The 20,209-nt window shown below is 42.5% G+C and overlaps 1 long non-coding RNA gene across 1 annotated transcript; it reads right to left on the reverse strand.

Moving 5' to 3' along the window:
* Window positions 1–8,988: 8,988 nt before the first annotated feature.
* LOC148005187 (uncharacterized) lies at window positions 8,989–19,962 on the reverse strand. The gene is made up of 2 exons (XR_015622318.1): window positions 19,827–19,962; window positions 8,989–9,673 (listed from the first exon to the last, which is right to left on the reverse strand). It is a non-coding gene; the product is annotated as an uncharacterized LOC148005187 (long non-coding RNA).
* Between the last annotated feature and the right edge of the window lie 247 nt (window positions 19,963–20,209).

Here is a 20,209-nt window from a genome sequence, read left to right on the forward strand (position 1 = left end):
GCCAGTTCCTTGATGGCATTTAACAGCCCTGCCCCCATACACACATACTTTATTTTTATTTCTCACAGGTCTCCCTCTCTAAGGCTCTGTGTCAGCTGCTAAGGGTGCTTGCTGGCCCTCTATTATGACTGCCTAGCTTAAGATCTCCCCTGCTTTCCCCTTTTTCTGTGTGCTGTTGAACAAAGACCTCACCTCCTGTGCCTGCTGCTTCCTGTCTACAGTCGTGACAGTAACAGTGTAATGATCCTGTGAACTTTCAGTGACTCAAGATTCATAAAAGACTTTGGACCCTGCTCGCCACACAGAGCTCCAAGCATTGTGTGAGTGCAAGCTACTCACTGTTCCTTCCAGAGACACTTTGTTGGAGTCTCCTACAAATTGAGATCTCGTGAGGATCTTCTGTTGTCTGCAAGCCTGCCTTCTCTTAGACTGGTAATGGCATGTCTCTCTATTCTGGGAGCTTCTATTATAAGTGGCTCCATTAATTTTGATTGTACACAAATACCAGGGCATGGAAGAGCATTTGACCCAGGCCTGCCTAATCACAATACTTCATCTCTGCAGAGACTCACTGGTTCAACCTGTGGGGCTGGGATTCCAAAAGGGCCAGTTGGAGTACTTCTCAGGGTGACGAGCACTTGTGAGCATACAACAGTCACTCTGTAGCAGCTGCTGAGCTCAGGTAACGAAAACTATGCCATCCTGCCTGTCTGCACAGGGGAAGCAATTGGGAAATGGAACAACTGAGGCTGATACCCAAAGAGGAAAGGTCTGAGAGGAGAGAGAGAGAGAGAGAGAGAGAGAGAGAGAGAGAGAGAGAGAGAGAGAGAGAATGAGCTCATAATTCAGAGTTTGTGGGTCTGGCATTCCTAAGGCCCTTCTTACCCAGACTTTCCCCCACTGGAAGCCTTTTGGGCTTACAGTAGTTTGAGTGCTGTTGGCATGTGGGAAGAAGAATCATAGCTATCATGTCCTTTCTGTTGAATTGAAAGGACATGCTTGACCTGCTCTCCTTCCTTCAATGCCCTTTTCTCTAGAGTCAAGGAGTGAGTGAGGAGGGCTGGACACTGATTCTCTTCTTGTCTGGCTTCAGTTTGCCTTCTGCCTGTTTCTCCTTGATCTTGCTTTCACAGCCACCTAAAGCCCTCAAGTTCTCATTTCTCCCTAAGCCTCAGCTCCCATCCCCTGTGCTCTCCCCTCCCCTCCCTGATCTCCCTTATGCAGAAGCATTGACCCCAGTGTTCCCTTTCGACTTCCATTTTACGTCTTTGCAGCTGAGACTTTTGGCCTTCCTTCTCCTCAGATCTCGATCTCGGGTCATTTTGCAAAATAAATTACCATTTTACACGGCCGTTACAGACTAACACTCTTGCGAGTGCCAGCTGTGTTTTTTGTTTTTTTGTTTTTTTTTTTGTTTGTTTGTTTTTAAAGTACAAAAGACACCGGTCTGTTATGTTTTGTATCCTAACCATTTCCTGGAGACATATTTTGCTCCAATGGTTTATTGATCTTTCAGTACTGGCTGATCCATCTATCAAGTCAACGAATCAGTCGAAAAATGAAAAGCACTGCAAGTCTTTAATTTACCTTCCTCGTGCCAGCAAGTCTCTCTCACTTATCTCTTCGTCCAAGCATCAAGCATTGAGCCAGGTCCTTTATCTGGGCCTGTTACATTTTCCCAGCCATTTAAAGGGAAGTTGTAACACTCTCCCTTACATTACAATTCTGGGTTAGTAAATGTAGGAGTGAAGAATACAGAACAGCCAGCATCAGGCGAACGCTATAATAATAATTATTGCAGGTGAGAGCTCATTGGATGCTAACTTAGCTGAAAAATATGCTAAACCAGAACTGAGAGGAATGCTAGAATTGTTGGATGAATTATAACAAGAAATATACACATATATCATCTCTCTCTCTCTCTCTCTCTCTCTCTCTCTCTCTCTCTCTCTCATTCTCTTCTGTGATTTCAGAGACTCTCCCCAAGATTTTTACCCATTGCAAAGGGAGAAAATGGATAACTTTGCGGTATGGGAACCCAGAGAATATCTCCTTACCCTAGCAACAAAGGTTAACAACTTCACTACTAATAACCTTAGCACTAGGTTATCATAATCCGATTCACCCAGGAGTATAGTTTCCCTTACTTGGCAAAACTGTACTGCTTCCATCCAGTCATGAAAAGACCATCATGTAAACTCAGATTGAAGGGTCTCCCTCAATCCCTCGATGACATTGACCTTGACGAGTGCTCTTCACAAGTGCCCAGGTCAGGAGAGTTAGGAAAGGCCTAGGAAATGCTGCAGACTGGAGATGTTAAGGAGACAGGATCCAGGAGAGTGTGACCCTGGACACAAAAAGACAATAGAGGGCAGTTGGTGAAATTTGGAAAGAGTATGTCATTGAGGTTTGCTTTCAAACTTAGATTATTGCACTGGGCTTGCTGTCTAGGGTATGACCTAAGCTTCAGGGTTTTTAAAGAATGATGCTTCCTAATGTGTGAGATTTAAGAGAAGACATAACTACATAGTACAGGAGGGAAGATCCATCTATAAATGGTGGGAGTAGCCTTAGCCATGGGAGTAGCCTCAGCTTGTCTCACTAGCTTTCTGTATTAAATCTTTACACACATTGCAACTAACCACTGCCATGGGAGGTACCTGCATTGGCCTGAGCTTCCAAGATGTGAGGCAAGCAGATAAGAGAAGGGCCAGATGTAGACTGTGCTCTGCCCACCTCCTTCCCCCAGCCCCATGTCTGCTGTACTGACCTGTTTCCTTCAGGCTTTGATGGGCTCTGTATCCAAGCAACCAAATATGTGTTATGAACTCCACTTGCTGCCCTCAGGCCCTGCTGCTGTTGAGACAAGGGATGCCTGTAGGAATCAGTTGTGTGGCTGTACACAGCCTAGAGTTAGAGTTGTGCACGTTCCTCAGCTTAGCCCCTTAGCAAGCAGCTCAGGGAGGCTTTGGCCATCTCTTCAGAAGTCCTGGCAGCAGGTGGTACCAGCTATGTTTGACAATACCAGCTGAGTTACATGCAACCTTGTTTTTTCCCTCCTTCCTTTCTTCTTTCACTTGCCATGTCCTTCCACTCCTGGAATCACATTCACGAAGATAAATTACTTGCTCGCTATTCCTTCAACTCATTTAAAAAGAACTCAGGCTAAGATGCCTTTAGTGAGAGAAAAACAACAAAACAGAACACACACACACACACACACACACACACACACACACACACACACACACGAGAGAGAGAGAGAGAGAGAGAGAGAGGAGATAGGACTAGCAAGGAAATCTAGAGAATTTCCTTTTGAGAGAAGACTCTGCAGATCTTTGGTTTCTGTCTATGTTCGCCACCTTTCTACAGTTATAACAAAACACCAAAGGCTTCTGTTAGCTTATAGCTTGTAGGTTCTGGTACAGGACCAGTCATCCCTGTCCTGTTAGGTCCATGGAGAGGGAGTAAATCATGATGGGAACTCAGAGGTGAGCAAAACTGGTCACTTCATAGTTAGGGAGCAAAACAGAGGAAAGAGGAGTCCACAGTCTCTCTAACCTGTTAAGGAATGACTCCAGCCATCAAAGACCTCCCATGAGGTTCTAACATAGATATGTACCGGCACCATCTCCCCTTTCTTTTATTTTATTAACTCAATCTTATTTATTTAAAAAAGATGAGATATATAGGGTTTAATTATGTAGTCCAGACCAATCTCAAACTCTTGATCCTCCTCCTCTTCTTTTCTTTCTTCTCCTCCTCTTTTTTGACCTGTGCTCCCTTACTCATCACCCTCCTTCCACTTTCTTTACCCTTCAGTGGTTCCATTTACCACAAGGGCTCACTCTAATTGGCACCTTGGCTGAAGTCAGAAGAAAACAGTGCTGTTTGGACAGTCTTCCTGCTCTGCTTAAACCAATGACCACTGGGCAGTGATGTCGGCTCTTACCAAATCCCGCAGCCTTAGCCTTCTGACCTAGCTGTACCTGCTGCCCAGTCTCCTGTCTGTCTTCCTTGCTTGCACCTCTCCTTCCTCCCAACCTCACCACGCATTGATCAGCCTCTTTCAGGGCAGCCACTTGTTGTGTGTGCTCTTTAGAATGAAGCAGCATTATTGCGAAGCAGAAGGGTGACAGGTCAGTGAAACAGTCCCAGAGGGCTCCCTGGCTTGTTCAAGATGACAAGGATCCAGCTGTTCGTTTGGTAAACATTTACTGTGTGCCATCACAAGCTACACATCTTCTAGGTGCTGGGGAAGTGCCAGCGAATGAAATAGAGGTGGACTTCCTGCCCACACGCAGCTTATAGTCCAGGGAAAGGCAATTTAGTAATAGAAGCTGGACCCAACTACTACATCTCTTCTAATATATAGGTTAAGGAGGTCAGCGTTTACAAGCACTGGCTGCACTTGCAGAAGACCAGGGTTCAACTCCCAGCACTCACATGGTGCACACAACAATCTGTAACTCCAGTCCCAGAGGGGTTTTGGCGCCTTCTTCTGGCCCCTGGATACTTCATGTACTCGGTCTACAAAAATACATTCATGTAAAACACTGAACTAGGTGTCCTCAGCTGGGAGTATGAAGTCCAAACACTGAAAATCTGTACGTCTTTGATCACTGGCCTGACACTATACACTGAAAGTTTTCTTACTTGATTTCATGTGGCCACAGTCAAAATACAGGTGCACAAACATTATTCTAGAAAATTACTTTCAGGCCATGTGTGTACATGTATATGAGTTACAAATGAATTGCATGTTTAGACGTGGGCTGTATCCCCAAGATTTCTCATTATGCATATGCAAATCCAAAACAAACTTTCCATTCAAAATACTTCTGCCCCCAAGCCTTTTGGGTAAGGGCTACTGGCTGCAATGTTCCCCTGAACCCTGTTTACTTATCCTCACTAATAACCTTTCTTGTTAATTTCTGGTTCATGATTAAAGTTTATTTTTGAGACTCACATGTACACCTGTGGTCCTAGCTTTAAGGAGGCTGAGGAAGGGGAACACTCAAGTCAAGGCCAATGCAGGCTGCATAGGAAGACCCTGTCTCAAAAAAAAAAAAAGAAAGAAAGAAAGAAAAGAAAAGGAAAGAAAAGAAAGGACTGAGAGGTGGCTCAGTGGTGGTTAAGAGCACATGCTGCTCTCTTAGGGGACCTATGTCCAGTTCTTCTATCCACATCAGACAGGTCCTAGGAATCCAAAGTTCTTTCTCATCTCTGTAGGCACCTACATACATGCATGTAAATACACACAGATATACACAGAAATGCAAATATCTTATAAAAGATCAAATGAGTAAGTGTAATAAATAAGTAAATTGTGTCTCTGGCCCATTTCCCTCTCTTGAGGGACTCTTGAATACTCTGTTGGTTTATCTTTGACAGGATTTGGAATCACCTAGGAGATGTTCCTCTGGATTTATCTGAGAAGGAAACATTTCTTCTGAATGTCACTGGCACCATCCCATGCTCTGGGTCCTGGACTGAATAAAGAAGAAATCCAGTAGCGTACTAGCATTCCTCGACGGTCAGATGCAGCGTGTCCAGCCCATCAAGCTCCCATGGCCACACCTAGAGCTGCTCTCATTGCCTTGCTTCCTCTGTCCTGAGGGCTTCCTCCTTCAGACTGTGGAAACCTTTCCTTCCTTAACCACTGTTGTCAGGTGTCTCATGGGAGAAACAAGAAAAGTGACTGACTGATAGAGACATATACATAGTCCTCCATTTAGGACTGCCCTTTTCTATCTTGGCTGAAACTGTGCAACCTGAAGGGCAGGAGTAGCCCCTGGAACATGTATTCACTCTGAGCTATGACTTGGAGCCATTGACAGCAGAGTATGACAGAATCTTCCTTACTTCCCCTCATACCTTAAAAAGGAAATGAAAGATAACGACTTTTTTTTTTTAGTCTGACATGCACTTCCTTTGAATTTACCATTTTAAAGAATGAAGGCATTTATATCGGGGTATTTGGGTGGATCTCTGACCATCTCAGATCAACAGAAGTGTAAGCCAGGACATCTCCATTTTTTTTTTGTTGTTGTTTGAGACAGGGTCTTGCTGTGTAGTACTGACTGACTTCAAACTTACTGTTTACAAGCCTGGCCTAGAACTTGGGGCCATTCTCCTGCTGCTACCTCCCGAGTACTGGGATTATTTATGGGAACAAACCATTATGTCTGACTTGCATTTGTTGTGCTCCCATGGTAGAGAGCTGACTTACATGTTACCAAGGTTCCTCACAACCCTTCTTTTCTTTCTTTCTTTCTATGATACACTTACCAGCTACCAAAGCGGATCTGAGGACTCTAAGAGCTGTTCCATTGGGAAGTCAGGGTCCTCAAAAAGTTGCCTCTAGGGAATCATTTGCTTGGGAAGAAAACATGGCTTCCTTCTTTCCCTTTTGGTGTCAGGGACTGACTCCAAGGCCCAGAAGTGCTAACGGAGGATACGTTCTACCCCTGGGGCTGAACATCCAGTCTTTACCTCTGGACAACTTTTAAAAAATGTGATTGTTTTCTGGAGGAGATGCTGCTTAACTTTAAACATTAGTGGTTTTTAATCACATCTGTCTCCTCTATCAGAAAGAAGTGGGCAGAAAGAACCTTAAACTTCTCCCTTGTAAAAGGGGAGGCTGATAAGGGGGACATGCAGTTGAAGTCAGTGTGATAATCTCAAGGATCAGCAAGGGCTGGGTGACTTTTTGTGACCGCTGATGACGTCATTAGGGCAACAGTGTGGGGTGAAGGGAGTCTCCTAAGGCTTGAGTTTTCTGTCCCAGAGGTTTTGTTGTACTTCCTGTGGTGACAGGTTCACAATGTATTTTCTGGATGTCCCTTTGACTGCTACGTCCTCAGGTAAAACAGTGTCCCTCAGAGTTCCTCACTGGGAGCTAGACATAGGCAGATGCTCATTTGGCACGAGGCAAGGCAGGGACAGTACGGCTTAGACAGGACTAATTTTTATTTTGGTTTCCCCCTAAATCAGAGAAGAAAAGCACAAGCAAAGAAAATAAGATCTATTTGCTGGATGGTGGGAGGGCTCCCTGGTGCCTCCTGTTGTCTGACTTATAGAGGCCTTTCCAGAGCTCAATGCTGTTACCAGCCTGCAGAGAGGCCTTGGGTGGTGCAAATCAGAAAAACAAACAAAACAAAACCAAGCAAGCAAACAAACAAGAAAACAAAGCCAACAGCTTACATGCACAAGTGAGGCGTAAACTTCATTTCCTGGGGAGCTCCTTCTCCTGGTTTCACAGCCTTGAAATTCGTATTGCATCAGCCCAGGGACACATTGCTTATCTACACTTCTGTTTCTGGGCCGTTTTCTACTGATGTCTGCCAAGGACAATGCTCCCAGAATGTGCCTGACCTTTGAGGGGTGGGCTGCACTTCTGTCAGCAGTAGTGGCCCATTCCTGTGGGGACTTGACCTAACAGAAGAGAAGACAAGAACATCTGTTGGCCTTTTGGAGCAGGCAGCATTTCAAACACTCTCCAAGAGAGACAGGGCTCCAGGCGGTGTCCCTTTTAAAATGCATTTTTTTCAATGTTAAAAGCAAATAACAAATGTACAACTTAGATCATTTGATATGGCTTAGATTAGTCTCCAATTTCCACAAGACAAAGATGCCAGTGAGGAGTCCTGTGATTTATTCTCTTTCATTTTATGTATCATCATTTGAAGTGCCTGGATGGAATGCCTGAGGAATATAGATTGCCTTTAAAATTGGAGTGTTCAGGGTTGCTTTTCCTGTTGATAAGCTTTTAAAAATGCTGGCAGAAGCCTAAACTGTCCCCTCTGTGCTGAGGCACGGTTATAAATTCCCTTCTTTCTGTAGAAACCCTCCCCTGTCTTTTAGGACTGGGCGATGGCTGTAGGTGGTATCTTCCGATGCGATTGCTTTGTCTCTTCGAGATTTTCTTTTCTTTTCTTTTCTTTTTTTTTAAAGATTTATTTATTATATATAAGTACACTGTAGCTGTCTTCAGACACACCAGAAGAGGGCATCAGATCTCATTACAGATGGTGGTGAGCCACCATGTGGTTGCTGGGATTTGAACTCAGGACCTCTGGAAGAGCAGTCAGTGCTCTTAACCACTGAGCCATCTCTCCAGCCCTCTTCGATATTTTCAACCGAAGTTTTTCTGTTGTTATTGCTGAAATGCAGTTTTGCTAAATCTGCGATGGGAGTTCTTGAGGTAGAAAAGAACTCTGGTCTGCTGTCTTGGTCCAGCGGCTCACAGTCTTTGACACTCACACCCCATTGGAAGCTTTCCAGTGTACCATTTATCTTGTGGTACGGACCTGATGATTTGGTGGATAGAGTTGAGCCTGGAGGATCCGTAGAATGTATAAACTTTGTCTGAGATCCACACTTTGAGGAATGTCTTCATCTAGGAGCAGGGATTGTCCGTACAGTTGCCATTTTGGTCAGCTGAGTACTTATGGCCTTTCTCAGCATAGTAGAACATTCCTGGCCTCTCTCTATGAGATATCAGAAGCATTGCCACATTTGTGACAACCAAAGATGTCCCCAGATTCTGGTAGATGTCTTTAGCTATGGTAGATTTGAAATCTACTGTGTTAAAACATTCTTAATGCCAGCATTCTGGGTACCTGAACATTCCTTGGGTGATGGATTTATGTGTGGCTTTTTCATCTCAAACACAATTTTCTTAAGTTTTTGTATAATGATATCAGGTTTTTTGCTTGTTTGTTTTTGTTTTTGTCATGAAGGATTCAAACTAAAGGCCTATGATTATTTTTAAAGCCAGACGATTTTTATCTAACCCAAACAGTTTTAAAAGACTAAAAGAAAAAAATTATGTGTATGTACATGTATCTTTGTGTGTGCTACATGTGTATGAGAGTTTTAGGGGGCCCAGAAACTACACATTTCAAAAGGGATTCATACACTGCTTATCACTCTAAAGGCACCGGAACCTGGGAGAATGGAGCCTAGAAACAAGGCAGACTAAAGTCTCATGCAGTAGCCAACTTTATTCAGAACATCAGAGAATTTATACTCTGAGAGTTAAGAAGAGTCACCTGAGTAAAGTACGCATCACAAGGACAAGCCACATGTGTCGAAAACACGCTTTTTCATAGGGGCACATAAACAAATATCGATTACGATGAATGATCTAAAGCAAATTTGCTCCTCTCTGCTACACCAGGGAAAACAGGAAAGTACCCTCCAAGAACAATTCCACGTTTTGAAGAGTCACAAGATTCATGTCTTAGCCCTCCTTAGGATAGAATTTTCCTTCCACAGCTCTATTCTGGGACCATGGTCTCACAATGCTCTGAACAAAGTGTTGGTTGATAAAAGGCAACGAGTGATTGGCAGTCACCCAAAGTTCATACATGCAGCATGCGAACAGCTGAAATTGTCATGTAGTGTTTAGATATAAAGTGCCTCGTGCTGTTTACTAAATGCGAGAGCCAGACCATTGCTTAGCTGGAGGAATAGGAAGGCTCTGGACGCCACATGGGAACCGTGCTGCCTACTCAGGAAGATGGCGGAGCAATGGCACGCAGAACTGACGTCCAGGCTGTGTGGTAAGTGTGTTTTCTCTTTGTGTCTGATGTGAACTCCTCAGCAGCAGTCGCTTAACAAACACTGACTTAGACTCTGTGTCATCACAACCGAAGGTCTTCTTTGCCTTCAAGGAAAATGAATACATTCTATTACATGAAAAATTATCCACCTAGCTTACATGCTTAACATCGTGCTTCCGGCTCAGAGAAGTTGATCTTCTTTGTTTTGAGAAGCTCCTGGTATTCACCATATCAAAGTTAGGTAGACAGTTCTGTATTCCTGGGCCCGAAGTTAAGAAAGCTAAGTTGGCCTTACCTTAAAAACAGGCCCGAGAAATATTTTTAAAAAATAAACCAAGTATAATGCTCCAGTTTTCATTTTTACAAACTCCTGAGTTAGTGGTTGTCTAGCCACACCTGTCTCTTATGCCATAAACTTCAGCCGTGCCCGCCAGCCCTTGGTCTCTGAAGAGACACTGGTGCCTGTGTCGTTCTGTCTTATGGCCTCCTCTCCCTCTGGCCCTCCTTTTCCCAACTCCCCTTTTAACCCATCAAGATTGTCAGATTGAATTCCATCCTGTTCCCACACTCAAATCTCCCTCACAAGCCACAGATGCAACCTTAGTGTTCCTAGGCCTATGCAAATGCTGACCTAGTTATACAGGAGAGATGTTTTTATTTCTTTCCCTTCAGGTCAAATGGCTTCTTCATTTCTTTTTTCCCCTGCGGCTTGTTTGTATTTTATTTGATAGATTAAAATAATAATAGATAAAAATAGATAAAAGAATCATTGCATGGCATCATGAATGCACTTGTTAATACATCCATTTTCTGTTACTTTTTTATTAGTAGCATAAATTATTTGTACAAAATAATGGGCTTCAATGTGACATTTTCATGCAGGCTCACACAGTGAACTTCAATCACATTTGACCCCTCTTTTACCTTCTCTGGTCCCTTTCCTTCTCCCCTGATTCCTTCTTCCCAAATAATAACCTTTTATGCCTAAAAAAAAATCTAGATTTTGCATATAAGAGAAAAAACATTGTTTGGATCTGACTTATTTTATTAGTTACAACAGTACCCTCTTACATCTGTTTTCTTGCAAATGATACAATTTTGTTCTTTGTGACTAATACTCTGTTGTATATGAATGACCCATGTTACTTAACCCTTCCTTTGTGGCGGTCTTAAAATCATTATACATTTGAGCTTTTTTTTTTTGTACATTTTCATTGTTCACTTGCTGAATGGCTCTTCCCTCCTTGCTTTTTTCCTTAAAGCCCTGACATCAGCCAATGCTTTCTCTCATAATGGCCCTCACATGATACCCTCTTGAACACCAAGATCACCATGCCAACTGGAGCTGTTCTCACCTAATTTTCCTCCCTTCTGGAGACCTCCATCTTCCTGTCCCCACAGCAACAGTGTATTTTCTATGCCTGCATGATGGCCGTCATTCTGGGAATAGAGTTTCCTTTCGCTGTGTTTTTTTTCCTCCCTGCATCTGTTTGTTCAATTCCAGATCTTCCCTTTTGCTTGATTGCCTTTCTGATTTTGCTGAGAGAGAGAGAGAGCCACAAACCTGCAAGTGATAAGATGCTAAGATTTGAATGCTTCAGAATACCCCAGTATTTCTGACACTTTTGATAGCCTGTCAGGGAAAAGAATTACTCAGAGTGTAATTTTCAAACTGGTTCTACCCAGCCTTGTCTTGATCAGAAGGAAAAGAGCTTTTTCCCCCCAAAGATTTATTTATTTATTATATATAAGCACACTTTAGCTGCCTTGAGACACACCAGAAGAGGGCATCAGATCTCATTACAAACGGTTGTGAGCCACCATGTGGTTGCTGGGATTTGAACTCAGGACCTCTGGAAGAGCAGTCAGTGCTCTTAGCCTCTGGAAAAAAGCTTTGTGTTCATGTCACTAACATCCCACCAAATGTCTCAGATGCCCACCCTTATGCAGTAGATTCCCGTCAAACAAATGATTCCTTTAAAGCAGACACATGGTCATCCACCACTCAGCCAGAAGGCAGACAGAAGTCCTCACTGGAGATTGGGACCAGTATGATGGACTGAGCAGGGACAGTTTCCGGGTGACCAGGAGTGCCTGTGACGAGAGGCTTTCCCTCTTGAAACCCCGTCCCCCTTACATTCGGAGTTTTCTTCATCCCTGTCTAAAGCAATCAGCCCCTGCCTTTCTCCCTCAGTTCATGGGGACTGGCTCTGCAAGCAAGGAAGCATAACTTTTCTTTTTCTTTTTCTTTTTTGTTTTGGAGCTGGGGACTGAACCCAGGGCCTTGCGCTTCCTAAAGGAAGCATGACTTAACTTCTCATCCATTTCCTCCGTGACAGCTTCATCCTTTTCATTTTATAGTTTTTGTCGATGCCTCCAAATGGGTGAGTCACATCCATCTGAGTAGGACTGAGGGAGTTCACTGAGGGAAGCAGGAAAGAGTCACACAGGAAACTGACAGGTCAGTCCTTCAAGACATAATCCCATTGCAGAGGCTGAATAGTTTTTCCCTGAGACGACTGACAGTACTGCTCAGCTCTCCTGGCATTTGTGGTTTCTGGGAGGCAATCGGATGGTGCCCTCGATAGTTCTTTTATATTGATGGTTTCCTTTCCTGGAGGGTTGTAAACTGTAGTCTTTAGGTTTGGTGTTTGGAAATTTCAACAACTAAGCACTAAGGAACAGGCGCTTTACAATTCTTGAGTTGTCCAATTGGGACACACTTGTGACCTCACAGCTTTGATGGCTCCATTTGGTCTTTGCTAATTTTATCTTCTTTATTGTATTTGTCTCTGTCGCAGTTTAATTTGTTGAAAAACAAGCTTGATAGACTAGTCTTGCCCCCCCCCCCTTTTTTTTAAAGAAGTGTGGCCTCAAACTAATGGTTCTCCTGCTTCAGCCTCCCTTGTATTGGGATTATAGGCACATACCACTGCTCAGGCTTGTTTCTTAATTTTAAAACAGTATGACAAATCATGCAAAGCATTAAATTGTTGTCATTCTTATCTCATTCCCTAGTCTCTTTGTCTTTTTAACGTTTGCATTTTTGTAGCCATAATCACGATCCTCTCTGTTTTCTGTTTTCTTCTGTAGCATCTTGACCTTGGGTTAGGGACAACTCATCTCAAAAATAATTAACCTAATTATTTGAGGATAATTACAGCTGCTCTGTTTCTAGAGCTGTCTAGACCAGCTTCTCACTCCCCGAGCTGACAGTCTCTGTTTTAAACTAGTGACCCCCAAACTATTATTTTTACTAGAAATGAAGATACTCTCTAAATTTCAGGTATGAATTGAAATAGGAAATGTTTCCCACCTAGAGCACACAGATGCAGGGATGGGCTTAATGCTTCTTTGTAAATCTTCAAGGTCATTGTAGATCGAGTTGTAGGAGGTTTTCCTTATTGATGTCGCACAACGTGTTAGGCAAGAACTCGCTATTAAAAAATTATTTAGAGATGTTTTAGAGATGTTCGTAATGTTAGATTAGGAGGTAAGGGAATTGGTTTCTCAGCTGGCCAAGCTGAGTCATGTGGTTCCTGTGGAAAGTCTAGAGTAAAGGAACACAGCCAGCTGGGGATTTATCCCCAGCCCTTCTAAACGTTTCTAGCTGCCTTAGAGAGTTGGAGATGCTGGGAATCCCTGCTGTGCAGAGATGGGCTACTCCAAGGCTGAGAGACAGGGAGAGGGGGAGAGATGGGGAGATGGGGAGAGAGGGGGGAGAGAGGAGGAGAGGGGGAAGAGGAAGAGGGAGAGGGGAGGAAAAGGGGGAGGGAGAGGGAGAGATTGAGGGGGAACTGCCTGCCTCCTATAAGCAAATAATCAAAGGATAAAGATAAAATTGGATTTAATTGTTTTTAAGGCCAGAATGGAATATAATGGTAATTGTTTAAATGTTCTAAAGTATATGTGGATAAAGAAATCCAGGCCTTTGATCTCAAATGTAGGAAATAAAGACAAGGAGGGAGAATAGAAGTAATGAAAAAATGAATTAAAAGAAATTTAAAAAGTTTATGCGAGGGCAGCTCTCAGGATCTTCAGACATGGTCTACGTGGGATTTTTGGGATTACTCAGCCTGATATGACAAAAATAAAGCCTAGTAATAGACTTATACAGTAAGTAGAAGGGAATTTAATTAAAGCTAAATACATAGATGAATAAGTAATTGAGACTTTGACCTTAAATTAAAGGTCAAAGAGCAGGGGATTGGCAGCCTAACCTATCCCAGACTGTAGAAACTCAAGCCTTGATCTCACTATTAACAGTTAATCATGTAAGAAAAGAAATAGAAGATAGTGGAGGAACATTTTCTCAACATACAATATTTGTTTAGATTGCTTTAATTGTCTGGAGTTGTTTTAATTAACAAAATGAAGATTATAAATTTGGTATTACTAATGATATCAAAAATACTCTGGGAGAAAGGTCAAGTTATTAATTTAATTCATTCTACACCTTTAATGGTTTCTGGTTACTGGACCAAGGTCATGCATGCTATTTTGAGAAAGAAGCTCTGTATTTGTGTTGACAGGAAAGGAGAAAAGGCTCTGGACCCCTTCCAGAGTGATATGGATCAGATATGACAGGGGAAGACCCCCTGAAGATCTTGGCTACAGAAAAGAAAGATTGGAGAAAATCAAACAGGACAGGTAACTTGATCTGCTGATTCCTCAACATGGGAATGGCCTAATCTAAGGGTTCTCTTAGATATAAAAATGTCTCTAGCCAAAACTTCAGCTAAAATTAGACAATACATCTTGTAGGTTATGGAATCCTTAAGATTCTTCGTGCCTGCCTTCACATGGCATGAATGAAGGTTTATTACGTTTGGTTATTGATCGACTTAATTTATAAAAAGGATAGTTGTCTTTCACTTGCTCAAAGAAGGAACAAAATCTATTCTTAACTGATCTGTGCACCTTGCACAATTCATACAGATATCCTAAAAGTACTAAAATTTTGGTCATGAGATTCATATATTACAGCTCTGGAAAGATTCATCCTCGGGGACGCTGATGTGACCTGCTGTTCCAGTGCCCTGCCTCCTGAAGCTGTTTCCAGAGACTTGCTTCCTGAACAGCTTCAGGAATAACTGATGATTCCAGATGACCTCGCTTCATCCAATCTTTCAGAAGGATCCAGTCAAAACTTCAGTCGAGTCCTGAGCTTTCTAAGCATATAAAGACTGGGTAACAGAAGCTAAAGCTAGCTTTCTTAAGTCTAACCAAATTTTCTAATTTTCCTACCCCTCTCACTTCTTTAAAGAATTTTTTGTTACCTCTATTCAGCAGGAAGAAGTTATGGAAAGTCATTGTACCAATCCCTTGGGTTTGGGTCTGGTTATGGTTATTTTATAAATTATAGATAGGCTGTCATTTTAAGGGATAATTTGAAAATGGTCATAATTTTGAACAGGAAGGAAATAGATGAGATGGATTACTAAACTTATTGTTAAGCAAAGCATTATATAGCCACAATCTTTACATTGGTAGAAATCTTTATAATTGATATAAATTGAATTTATAATTTAATATTGGTACAGAATTTTATAGGTTGATGCAGGTTTAAGGTTTTATTGATATAAATTTCTTATATTTATGTAAAATTTGAAATTAATGTTGTTACTCTTAGACAGGCATTGTGCCTATGCAACTCATTTAAGAATACAAGGCTTAGACCCACTCCTTCTAATAACAGCTGTTACAAGCTGTTTAGGATGATTAAGCAATGCAAGTTAAGGGCCAGGTAATAAATGCATGGTTATATTAGATTCTGATCTAATTATATTAAGGTGCTTTCTACAATATTCAAATAGGAATAGCTAAGAGTAGCCAAGGTTTAACAACTCAGATATGCTTTATATAGATAGATAGTCTTCAAAAACATCAGAAATTCACAGAATGTGACATCCAATATTAATTCATTATTAAAGATCATTTCATGAAAGACATGCCTGCTCCTGGCAGTACCCCTTTCTTGGTTCAAAGAAAAAATTGAGTATCAAAACTTATATATGGACTGGGCAAAAATTGTCCTATTCATATACAGACAAAAGATACTGCCCAAGAAAGGACATACAATGTGGGATAGTTGACAAGTTAGCTCTGCCAAGACAGAGTAAACAAGTCCTTCATAGTTCCTGCTTCGTTTCAAGGTCTGTCAGATGATTCTGGGCCAGAAGACTGAAAACAGATACTCCGACGTTTTGAGCAATAGGGAACTACCCAAGTAGTCAGCTGTCTCTACAATTTTAAGTTTTAGAAGCTATGTTTTTGTGCTTCCCATATATTCAGATAATAATTTGTTCTCAGATTTCTGACAGAGTTGAAGACTAGTTCTGATCTCATAATCAAACTCAAGTTGTTTAACATTGAGGAAGATGTTATAGAAAGGATGGTTTACAGATGGTAATATAAATTAAAGTCAGAATATAGTTCAAGTGTAGAATTGTAAGCTCTTTAAGTCAGGATAAATAGTACAGTACTTTATCTAATTGGTAAATATGACGGACTGGATGTTAATTATACATCATACTTTTTAATTTACATAATTGTCATGTTTATGTTCAATTTGTGTCTGTGAACAGCCTCTTTTTAAAATTTGGACAGAAAGGGTAAGATGTTGGGAATTGATTCCAATGCTTTGTCTAAATTTGGATCCCAAAAACTGTGCTTCCAGATGCTGAGGATCCCCGCCCCCAGCTCGATTCAACTGGTAATAAAGAATTGCCATCAGCCAATGGCTGGGTAGGGAGACAGAGGCAGGACTCTTAGATTGTGAGGGCAAGGAACCAAGGGAGAGAGGGAGAAGAGCAGAAGAGAATTGCCACGATGGGGGCGGGGAGGACGAGGAGTAAGGAGAACAGACTTAAAGGCCCGCTAACAAGGTCCTAGTGGCCATTCTCCTGATTGGATCTTGGGTGGCAGAGATGAAATATAGATTTTTTTTTAAAAAAGATGTTAAGTAAGGAATACCAGAGGGGAGTGTTTGCTAGCTGAGGGGAGGTTTAGAAATGCCCACCATTGAGCTAGTCAAGGCATATCAAAATTTGTTGGTCTGTGTGTGTGTGTGTGTGTGTGTGTGTGTGTGTGTGTCTGTCTGTCTGTCTGTCTGTCTGTCTGTCTGTCTGTCTGTCTTTCATTCATGAGTCCAGAGCTTTAGGGTGGGTGTAGTACATGTGCTACCCCTCAGGAGCCAAGGCAGTTTAACTATTCACTGCTACGGGAAATGCTTATCAGCTAGAACATGCAGATGCAGGGATGGGCTTAATGCTTCTTTGTAAATAAATCTTCAAGTTGTAGAAGTCTTTCCTTACTTCTACTCTTATCCAGTCTCCAACTCACTTTCTGCCTACACCACTGACCTTTCCAGTCTCCCTGACTATCTCCCTACTGTTCTTGAGTCTCTTTCAGCTGCCTTCCTGAGGTCTTTGTCTTCTCACACAGTCACTTTTTCTAAGTCAGTGTGTAGCCCATTTTCTTTGTATAGATCCACTACTCATCAATCGTGTCCAAACCCATGGTCTCATTACCATCAACATGAGTTCTGAGTTTAAATATAAAGATGGTGGTGATGCTGTACACTTTGACTAGTTTTTACCACTCCCTCTAATTTCTTAAATAGTGTTCCTTCCTGGTGTAAAGGAAGTTAATAGCATTTGCTTACTGTGAAGTAGGTGGTTGGTGGTAAAGTCACTGGTCCAGATAGTTACTGAGCCATGCCTAGTAGCCTGAAGTCTCAATCAGTCAAGGAGAAAAGAGAAGCCATTCTGGACAACTTCTCTAATGGATGCCCTACTGTCATTCCCATAGACATTTTGTAAGAAGCTGCACACAAATTCTGGATTTCTTTCTGCCTTCACCACTATTGGTTGGTGTTATGTGGTATATAATAATAGCCAGACCTTTTACGTCCCCAAATTTACACACATGTATATGAGTACACATACTTACAAATTAGTGGGAACCTAGTAACTCCAGTGATTCTTTTATTGCGTTCTAAAAAGGGATAATGTTTCAGTGTGTTCTTGTGACAATTTCTTACCTTTTCCTACCGTTAGAAGCTTAACAGTGCTTCAGAGAGACACTAGCTCACCCAGTCATTATAGGAGCCCTGGATAAGACCTAGCATCTCCTTCCTTCTTCTCCTCTTGTCTCCTCATCTCTTTGAGGGGAGGGAGCTCTGAGATACCACATCTTTTCCTTTTCTCGTTAGCAGTCGGATCTGGTGGGTAAATACACCAGTCTGATTATGGTTCCTGCAGTTGGCTCTTTTTGCTCAGCCTGAACCAACATAGACAGTGACTCAGGCAAAAAGAAAACAACCCAAAAACAAACAAACAAACAAACAACCCCCCCAAAAAAAACCAAAAAATCAATAATTTTTTTTTTAAAGAGGCCTGAACTCTTCTAGAAGTATCTTGTTTTTCTGGAGATAGTTGAAACTGGAACTAGAATTCTCTGTGACTTGGCTTGCTGCAAGGCCTACAGATTCCTTCCAGAGAGCTGTGACCCTTCCAGACCATCATTCTCTCACCGGTGTGAATGCTCAGAGTACACAAGCCCAGCCAATACTTCCTTGCAGAAACCCTAACAAAGTCCTGCAGTCAAAACCTACAGTCTCTGCTTCATCCTCTGCCTGAACATCCTGTTCTTGAGCAGGAAGAGTCAGAAAGCAGAGGAGCACGGAGCCATCCCCCTTCACACCTCCTGTCCCCATCCCTTTTGGAGTCTAGGAGACCGGATAGCCCTATCCTGCTTTGTTTCATTTGTTCTGTAACAAATGAAGTGGTAACTTCATTCCAGGGTAAAACTTTCAAAAGAACTCAAGTCCCTGGCTTCCAAAAAAGAGCTAAGGCCACTGGGGATTACATAAAGTGTTTATTTTCCCTTCCACTTTGCTAGGATTTTCTTCAAAATGAATAAATTATGTACAGCATAACGTTCATAAAATAGATGTTAGGTCTAGCAAATAAAATATTTAACAGAACAAATTGGGAATCAAATTTCTTAAATGGCTTTTTTTCTGTATGCCCCCTACCCACAATGCCCAACTGCACTCCCTTGCTTAACCCCTGGCTGACCCACATAACTGCCCCCCCCCCCCCCCCCCGTCCCTCTCTGTCTTTCTCTGTTTCTCTGTCTCTACCTCCCTCTCCTTCTCCCCCGCTGTCTCTCTTTCTCTCTGTTTCTCTGTCTCTATCTCCCTTCCCCCTGTCTCTCTCTCCCTCTCCCCTCCCTCTGTCTGTCTGTCTCTCTCTCTCTCTGTGTCCTCCCCCTCCCCCAGGTGTGTGTCCTGCTTTCTCAGCTCACTCAATAGCTATCTGGTGACAGATGAATGATAACTAGAGAATGCAAGCACAAGTAGCAAGAAGTCATCCTAAAGCAACCAATGCCATCCTAGCAATGGCATCCGAAGGTGGCTCAGCCTTGCTTCCAGTCTGACTGGTCCCAAACCCATGCTAAGGACAAGGTGGAACAGGAGTACATTGCTGTCTTCCCAAGTACAAGCTGAACCTCTTGCAAGCTGAGGAAATATAACACTGTGCTTAGCAATACTGCTCACCTATGGGGAGCTTTAGAAAAGATGTTCTGAAGAAATTAAAGTAACATAACGGGCACAGAGTGAAGCGGTGGCGCCAACACAAAGCTCGGTAGAAGGCAGAAGGTACAAAGCCACTTTAGGGACAGTTGCCGTCATGCTGCGTGACACTGATATCTCACGACGCTGGTAGATACTAAGTATAGCTGAAGATAAAATGTTAACATCAGAGACGTGGTGACCAGCACAGAAGCACAGAGAAGTGAGCCACACGGACTTGGCATGGTCCTCCAAAACATTATCAGGGGAGAGGGAATAATGGCTTCCTGGAAGCTTGACCAACCCTACTGTGTAGGAGGAAGCATCGGGTTATCGAAGCCAGGGCCTCTCTGCATGGACTAAAGAACTTTTTGTTCCTTCTCTTCACACATCTCTGTTTATTATCTGACTTCCTCCATGGTTCAGCTTCTGGGAATGGATCTGTTACAGACGTTTTACCCTTCTATTTTTTTTTTTATTATCTTGGTTTTTTTTTTCTTTTTCTCCTTTTTTTCGGAGCTGGGGACCGAACCCAGGGCCTTGCACTTGCTAGGCAAGCGCTCTACCACTGAGCTAAATCCCCAACCCCTTTCTATTTTTTTTTTTTAATCACAGACCCCCAACACCACCACCATCATAAGTGAAGGAAATAGCACTTTGTCTACCACACTACTTACCTTCCTCTTTTGGTTCATCTTTCTCTCAGAGAGAAAAAGGGCTGGTTATACGGCACATGCCCCTATGAGGAACAGCTATTGCAGATTTTAAAAAACAAATCTCGTATGTAGTTCAAGAGATGAGTGCTTATGTGCTGCCCCACTCTGGGGAGGGAGGTGTTGATACACTCAGGGAGCTTTGGTTTTCTGAGCCCAGAAGGGTAAAGGCCTGTTCAGAAGTGTGGAAAGCGCTCTTGCAAAGGTCATGACCCACTGGGCCTTGCTCCCTATTCTGGGATAAACACATGTGCATCTAGTTTGACCAGTTGGGGACAAGGCTGAAATTCTCCTGAATTCATTCCATAAGGTACAGTGTCCCTGGGCATGGCACATCCACTATTAGC

The sequence above is a fragment of the Rattus norvegicus genome, chromosome 6 (assembly GCF_021556685.1).
Source record: "Rattus norvegicus strain SHRSP/BbbUtx chromosome 6, alternate assembly SHRSP_T2T, whole genome shotgun sequence".
Classification (NCBI taxonomy): Eukaryota; Metazoa; Chordata; class Mammalia; order Rodentia; family Muridae; genus Rattus; species Rattus norvegicus.